Consider the following 8,502-nt stretch of genomic DNA (forward strand, 5'->3'; position numbering starts at 1 on the left):
TATAAGGTTTTCTTCTTGTCCCAGTTTTCCATTTTCTGTATACATCTAGGGTCAGGATCTTTTCCATTGAACTATTCCAGTTTTCGGCCTGTTGGTTTTTTACCTGTCGTTTAAAGTTCTTTATTTCTCCGTCGTGCCTTCCTACATTCTTACTAGTTAGTTTTCTGGTCCTTTTCCGCCACTGTAAGTAAATGCCCTTTCGGTATAAGTACTTAAATACTTTAGCTGCCCAACTATTGTCGTCCAGGATCCTGAGACGTTTATCGTACAATATTTTTCTCTGAGCCTCTCGTGCCTCAAAAGGCGTCCATCCCGTGTCTGCCTGCACTGATTCGTTTGTAGCGTTGTCGCGGGATCCCAGTGCTAACCTTGCCACAGATCTCTGATATATTTCTAACCCCGACTGTGCTTCTGCCCTTAAGCACAAAACCGCTATCTCGATGGTAAGCCCTTGTGCCCTCCCCACAAGTTTTGGAGATGTATCATATCGCGTCTAGCCAAGTGTGTCCAGACCGATAAGCTCTGGGGGCGTTGTCTCAACTCGGTGTATAAAATACGGCCGCTTAATAAACCATAGAGGATTCGTGCCGTAGCATTCGGCTCATGCTAGTCTCGCAGGCCGACGCAGCCGATACATGGTGTCAGAAGCCTCTAACCTAGGTCGCCTCCGGCACGTCTGAAACGAACTCGACGCAAAACGAAGACCAGCAGGATAGATTTCGTCAAACCAGCGGACCCGCTGCGATTCGAGGGCGACATCAGCAAGCATTGGTAACTAAAGGCTTGATCTATTCCTGACCGGAAGAGAAGCTACTGGTAAGCAGCGACCTGAATTGACGAAGATTCCCTCTGCTTCTCTACTTCACCAGGAGTGAGATTGAGAAAGGGGGTGGCATAACCTATCCTGCTAATTACAAAAGCACGAAGCAGTTTTATTAGACAGCTTTCTCTGAGGCCTTTGTTCCTGAGAGAGATTTGCCTGAATATTCCCGTTACCTAGTCGACATACATCTGCAGCTTTTTCACGAAGACAGCTTTGCAGCTGAGCATCGCTTAAGAAGGTGCCATCGAGGTGTACAACACATTCACCGTCAATAAAGACGAGTCAAATAAGGACTTCATTACGACGATAAAGAAATTCGACAAGTACTTTGCTTCGCAAGTCAATGAAGTGCATCAACGCTACCTGTTCCGGATCCGAATGCAAGAGCCCGGTGAGTTTTTTCAACATTCCTTAGGAGATCTGAAGATAAAAGCACGATCTTATAATTTGGTGTACTAGCTGAGTCGATGATCAGGGACTAGATTGTTTTGAAAGGCATGACGCAAAGACTCGTGAGAAGCTTCTAGTAAAAAGCCAATTAACGGCCAACAGCCAGTTAACGGTTCAGAAGGCAGAACTATGCAAAGCTGCCGAAGCGGCAGCAGCGCGCCAGGAAGTTTAGATGCGAGAGCAAAACTAGGTTGATCCGGTACGCAAGGCAAGAGAGATTGAAGATTAGAAGGCAGCAAGTGCGCCATAAATGTCGAAAGTGCAGAAGGACGCATCCCCCACGAAAGTTTCCAACGTTCAGAATAGTTTGTCGAGCATGTCAAGGAAAAAAACCACTTTGCCCCATACTGCAGAAAGAAAATTCAAATTGGTGAGCTGCAATGTAGTGAAGACGACTTTGAAATAATCTCAGTCAACAAAGTGACAAACCAGCTTGACAGGCTTGTGGAGGTGGGAGGAAAGCTTTTTGCGTTACAAAATAACACCGGATCTCAGGCTAATCTGCTGCCGCTTTATGAAAAAATACGTCCTGAAGCCACCGCTAAAGCCAAGCAGTGCGGTTTCGAGATCGTACGGTGGAAACCAAATCAAGCATCATGGAACCATGAGGTGGGAAGGGATTCTGAGGGATTATAGTTCTACACAGGACTTCTTCTTTGGACGCAAGGGAGGGCAAGCAATGTTCGTTTTGTAGACATGTGAGGCCCTTGATCTGCCATCTCGACAAGTACACACCGTATTGCAGAGCAGCTCAGAAAAGGCTGTGCACGAATTTTGACACCTTTTTTCTGGTATAGGCTGTGCCAGCGCCAGTACCGCATGGCTCTTCGCGACGGAGCTCCACCAGTCGTCTGGCCAGCACGACGTGGGATGCCACGACGTGGCCTTGTGGGATGTGGGATGCCCCAACATAAAAACATAACGACTGTTTATTCGATTAACAGTGGTAGCGGACGAGCATACTAACGCCACACTCGTCACCGAAGCGGAATGAAAAAGCCGTGCTTTCCAGCCGGGCAGCCTATTTTTTTAGCCGCCCTCGATAACGCATGCCTCGAGTGGCGCAGCAGTGGCGCTGGGTCTTATGGATAACTTGATGAGGAAGTCCAGCGTGTGACCTGTCACGCTGGGATGGATGATAACAAAGCAGAGGCTGCGCGGAAATATGCTCAGTGTTAGTCGCCACATTCCCCCTCCCCCCGAGGAGAGTAGACCTCAGGGCTTGTAAAAATTATTGCGCCGTACCCGACATCCATAGCGTGTAGTGACATAAGGAGGCTACGATGTCGGGGGTCGTGGATGGACGCCTGTGAGTCACTGATATTTCCTGGTTCGTCGTAATCGATGTAGGCGGGCTTAAGCCTGTCGACAGAGACGCGGACGCCGTTACCGTTGACGCGCGAGGTGAAGGTTTCTCTGTAAGTTCTCTGTAGTAAGCTGGCGAACTCGACGGGGCGGGGCCGTGGTTTCATTCCTGGAACTGGCCGCAGAAGGGGTCGTTTTCCGAGCTTGGAATTTCTTCGAGAAGAACGCCAAGGGAAGGCACGTGTTTTCTACGCGATGTATAAGGGCGGCCCCCGAGGCTAAGTTAGAACCGTCCATGAAGAGGCCCAAGGGAGCATCTGGCATAGAATGGGAGAGAAGTGTGGCGGTGCAGGGAGCAGCTTTGTATTATTCAAAAAATTGCGTTCAAACTGGTGTCCACGTGATGGTTTGGTTTCCTCACAGACCAAACAAGGCATCATGGAGAAGAGCCTGGTAGTCGGCTGCGCGTGGCAAGCGCATGTAAATGTTCAGCATGCCCAGGAAACGGCGGAGGTCTTTAGTGGTGGAGGGTGGGGGGTAATTTTGTTGGTCCGAGATGCCTTGAGGCAAAGATCGCGTTCCCTGAGATGAAACTTCGTCACCGAGGAATTTGACGACTGAAGCGCCAAGCGGGCTCTGGAACAATGAGGAGTAGGCCATGGTCCTCGAGGCGTTGGAAAAGCAGACGAAGGTGCGTGTGGTGTTAGTCAGCATGGCGGGAAAAGACCAATATGTCGTCAAGGTAGACGAAGCAGAAGTCGAGGCCGCAGACTTCTTCGTCGATGAAGCGTTTAAAGGTTTGTTCATAAAGGCATAAAGGCCATAAAAGCTCATAAAGGCAAACTCGAAGAAAATGATTGCAGTTGCCGGGAGGCCGTCCGGGTTGACAGGTATCGGCGTGTAGGCCTTCACCAAGTCTAGCAAGGAGAAAACGTGGCAGTCATGAATGCGATGGGCGAAGTTCTGTATGTGGTGAATGGGATACCTGTCCGGAATCATGCTGGCGTTGAGGGTACGGTAGTCCCCGTAGGGCCGCCAGCCTTTGGCCTTCTTCGGTACGAGGTGAAGTAGCGAGGCCCATAGACCGTCAAAGCGGCGGGCGATTCTCTCACGGAGCATGGCTTCGAACTCTGTTTTGGCTATGCGCATGTCGTCTAGGGCAAGGCGACGTGCGCGGCAGAAACCCGGGGAGGCCTGGAGTGATCCGGATGTAGTGCACAGTGGTAGGCTGCACATTACGTGACAACCCGCTAGGGTGCGTCAAACCGGGAAATTCGGCTAGGATGGCGTGGTACGGTGAATGATTTTCAACCCCGAGTACTTTGATTCTAGACTGGTGGGTAGCCGTTCGCTGTCGTGGCGAAGAATGTCCCGTTGTCGCGTCGATGAGGCGGTAGTGGCGGCAGTCCGGAAGGAGGTTGTGTACCAAAAAAGTCTGAACCGATGATTGGCTCGATGACGTCAGCGATGACAAAATTCTAATGAAGGCCAAGGAGTAGTTTTTCCAACTGGACTCGCAGGCGGAGAGCCATGTCTTGATTGTGGACCAATCTGCCGCGCTCAGCTCGAACGACGTAGGAGGACGGGTACCTTGAAGGCGGGCTCGCAGGTAGCAGCAGAAGTCGGAACCGCGGTCGACAAGGAACCTGTGCTTTGTAATCACTACGAGCTGCCGTTCGCATTTCCCTTATGTCTAGCGAAGCACGGTGGTCGACATTGTCGTGCTCTGTCCCCTAAGCATCGATGGTAGTAGCACCGGTCGTCGTTACCAGGCTGCTGCAACAGCGTGGTGTTACGGTAACGGCTTTGCGGGTGACTTGTCGGCAAGTGCAGATCCAGGCGGCGTTGAGGGGAGCTACTAAGCTGTCGAGTGATATCGTCGATAGAGCGCAAGCTCTGTGGTTTTCAGCGGTGCGGCAAGAGCCTGGACGGTGAGCGACAACTGCGGCAAAGAGACCTCAATGACGCGATCAGCGATCCCGGCAAGTTGGCCCAGAGGTAGCGTAAGCTGAGCCTACAGATATGCCTGGACATGTGCTGGAAGTCGCTGAAGCCAAAGTGCTCGCAGTAAGGAATCCTGCACTTCCATGTTGGCCGCGAGGGCACGCATGTGGCGGAGGAGCTGTGAAGGCTGGCGCTCGATAAGTTCTATGGACTGTAGTTGTCGCACCTTCTGGTCTTCGTAGAGTGACAGGCGGCAGGTGAGTTCTGTCTAGAGGTGTTCATAAAAGTTCGCCGTTGGTGGATTGACAAGGATATGCCGGACCTCGTTGGCGCAGCGGGAATAGGGGTGGGAGACGACATAATCGTAGTGGGTCCGGTCTTGCGTGATGTGTGCAAAAGAGAACTGAGCTTCGACGTGGGAAAACCACATCTCGCGTGAGTCGGGCCAAAACTGCGGAAGCGGAAGCTTGACAGCGACACGGCAGACGTTGTGTGGGGGAGGGTGCCAAAAGCGATCTGGAGAGGTTCTGACGTCCTCGACGGAGCCAGCAGGATTCTGCTGCACGGAAGCGTTGAGTTGGCCGTGCCGTTCGTGAAGCTGTTGCTCTAGCTCGTCCATGGCGATACGTGTTGTTCGTTTTCCGGGTCACTAGATGTGAGATGTCGTTTCTGCCGAAGGACGAATCCTAACATAAAAACGTAACGACTGTTTATTCGATGAACAGTGGTAGCGGACGAGCATACTAACGCCACACTCGTCTCCGAAGCGGAATGAAAAAACCGTGCTTTCCAGCCGGGAAGCCTGTTTTTGTAGCCGCCGTCGGTGACGCATGCCTCCGGTGACGCAGCGGTGGTGCTGTGTTTTATCGATAAGGCAGTACAGCATGTGGCCGTGTTACGCTGGGACGGATGATAAAAAAGCGGAGGCTGCGCGTCAATACGCGCAGGGCGTGTCGCCACAGCCTTGAAGGAACAGCGTTGAGAGGAGTTGGAGCGCATGGGGCGGGGAGGCATGATCACCAGAGTGACCGAGCACACAGAGTGGGTAAGCCCCCTCATCAGTGTATGCAAGGACGGAAAACTTCGAGTAAGCATGGATCCGCGAAGACTAAACGACTCCATTAAAAAGGAGCGCATGAGATACCTAGGCTCAACGATATTGAAGCTTAGCTCACTGTAGCTAAAGGATTCTCACGCTTAGCGCAAATTCTGGATTCTACCAGATCCCGCTTCATGAGGAAGCGCCTATAATTTGCACATTGGCGACATCATTTGGCCGCTGCCGTTTTCTGCTATTGCCTTACGGGATCTCGTCTGTTTCGGACGTATTTCAAAAGACCCTAAACGATATCTTAGAGACACTGTTAGGAACAATAGTCTATGTCGTTGATATACTGGTTTGGGGCACCTCAAGACAAGAAGACGAGGAACGACTGATGTCTGGTCTAAAGGCTGCAGAACAAGTGGGGCTAACGTTTAATCCGGCCAAATGTGTGATCGATGTCGCCCACATAGACTTTTGAGCAAGGTAATCACAGCGGAGGGTATCTGACCGAGCCCTTCTCCAGTTTAGTGCATGTTGCAAGTTCCAGGGCCAAGCGACAAACTTGCCGCGCAAAGAATGCTTGGTATTGCAAAATATGTTGGGAAGCTCATTCCAACACTGGCAGTTGGACGAAGCCTTTGAGAAGCATTATCACGAAAGAAGCTGTGCTTGACTGGACACCAAATCACGCTAAAGAGTGGCGTAAACTCTGTCATAGCTTGAGGAGAACAACCGCTGTTGTCAATATTCGCCCCGAGAAAAGAAACATAGGTCTCATGAGACGCGTCACGCAGTGGAATTGGCGCTGCACTATTACGAAACCATAACGGCACATGGAAACCTATAGCATACGGATCGATAACTCTAACGGAGTCGGAAACTCACTACTCTCAAATAGAAAACGAGACTCACTATTACGCATGGCTGTGTACAACTCGACCACTGTGTGCACGACGGAATAATTTTGATTGAAACCGACCATAGCCCAATGAGTGTCATCTATAAGAAAGCCATCGGCCACATGCCGCCCAGGCTGCAAAGATTTTTTTTGGATGGCTCAGATATGAGTTTCACCTGCACTTTTTTTTTCGAAAGGTTTGCCACAAGGCATAAGTTGAGAAAGGGGGAATGGGATGCAGGAGATAAAAAGTTAAAAGAAGGAGTGAGTTGCGCTTGGGTATTCACAGAGGTTGGCGGTGTAGTGATTGTCCATTGTCCACTTCTCGTAATCACAATCGCGGTTCCACCGCAGGCCCACCTTCATGAGTAGCCGTTGTCTAACTGGAGTCGTTGCTGGACACGTCCACAAGCGACGCACATCACAGATCTCAGGTGCAGTGGTTTGCTCGAGGTACCCATGGGCAGTCCTAGCGCGAACCACTGCACCTGAGATCTGCGATGTGCGTCACTTGTTGTGGACGTGTCCAGCAACGGCTCCAGTTAGACAACGGCTACTCAGGAAGGTGGGCCTGCGGTGTAACTCGGGGTGCATAACACGCGGGTGCATAACACGAGTCTCCCATATAGAGAGACTAGGCACGACCGAGACGGGCAGGATAATCCTTGCAAAAGTAGGCCTCAACCCAGACAGAGGAGTTCAAAAACAAAAACCACAATTAATAGTGAAATCAGGAATATGCCCTTCCCCAGAATTATGCATCCAGAATTTAATGTCGAAAGAAGGGCCAAACGAGCCGAAGCTCTAGAGCGACGGTTCAAGAACATGGGAGCAAAGGAAGTAGTCATGTTGATGCGGCAAGTGGCAGAACAGGTGCGGCGGTAGCTTCCGTACTCGATAACCGAGGAGCACCAGAATCCGTGGTAGCCACCAGAGGCCACAACACAGAGACTGCGGAGGAAGTTGCGATGGCGCTAGCTTACGTAGGAACAGAAGCCACGTTCATAATTAGCGACAGCAAAACTGCCATTCAAAATTTTGGGAAGGGGAGAGCGATGAATAGGAAAATTCAGTTAATTTGGAAACCCGCTCAAGGTGCCGTCCTTGGTAACGAGGCGGCTCACGAGCTAGCCCGAGCTCTCTACTTTCGGGTAGCCGTCGAGCCCACCGAACACTGGGCATATGACGAGCGTCTGCAAAATTGCGGGGAAATTATCGACCATTATAAATTGGGACGGAGACTGGTAGCCCCGCCAGATGTTAGACTAAATAATAGAGAAGCTGTCGCGTGGAGGCGGCTACAAACTAATATGTTCATGAACCCGGTCTGGGCGTTTCACGCGCTACCAGAGCTTAGGGACAATGATCTCTGCAAACACTCTGGGGCGAGAGGGACCCTCGACCACATAATTTGGGAGTGCCCACAATCTTCAGGGATAGGACAAATTATTACAAGTAGAGAAGCCTGGGATACCCTGCTGCGAAGCGCGGACCGTGCGATCCAGCAAGAGGCCGCAACAAGCCAAGGGCTACCTGCCAGCCTCTAATCCGCGGGCGCACGGCTCCCCGTTTCCGATGGAATTAAAAGTACAACCAAACAATCAGGTGGAGTGTCACAGTGAGGGCACCTGTCAGTCACTGGTAGATCTTTATCACGCCAACGATGCCATACAGATGGGGTCGGAGCCGCCCCTGCCCGAATCCGGCGCCCTGACACCTCCTCCTGCCGAGCAAGATTGCGGGGAAGAGGGTGCGAACACGGAGTAACGAGAGCGCGTGTTCGCTGGCGCAGAACTTGAGAATCGGAAACGGGGAAGAGTGGTGGATCATAGCATCCGCTTGAATATTATGTGGATGGTGAGCATGGCCGCGAATCCAGTCTACGTCCCAGGACATGGGTGCTTTGTTCCAGGAAAGCCGCTCCGGCTCGATACATGCTATCACGGGCTCCCTTCGAAGGCGATTTCGTTAGCATCGATGTCGTAGAAGTGCACGAGTACAGTATCCCTTATCAGCGAAGCAACATGGAAATGGCTC

At 51.4% G+C, this 8,502-nt stretch overlaps 1 pseudogene; it reads right to left on the bottom strand.

The window, feature by feature from the left end:
* Nucleotides 1–3,776: 3,776 nt before the first annotated feature.
* LOC146180428 (uncharacterized) lies at nt 3,777–5,276 on the bottom strand (annotated as a pseudogene).
* Nucleotides 5,277–8,502: the final 3,226 nt, after the last annotated feature.

The sequence above is a fragment of the Amblyomma maculatum genome, chromosome 8 (genome assembly GCF_055883805.1).
Source record: "Amblyomma maculatum isolate TAMU_Amacu chromosome 8, ASM5588380v1, whole genome shotgun sequence".
Taxonomy (NCBI): domain Eukaryota; kingdom Metazoa; phylum Arthropoda; class Arachnida; order Ixodida; family Ixodidae; genus Amblyomma; species Amblyomma maculatum.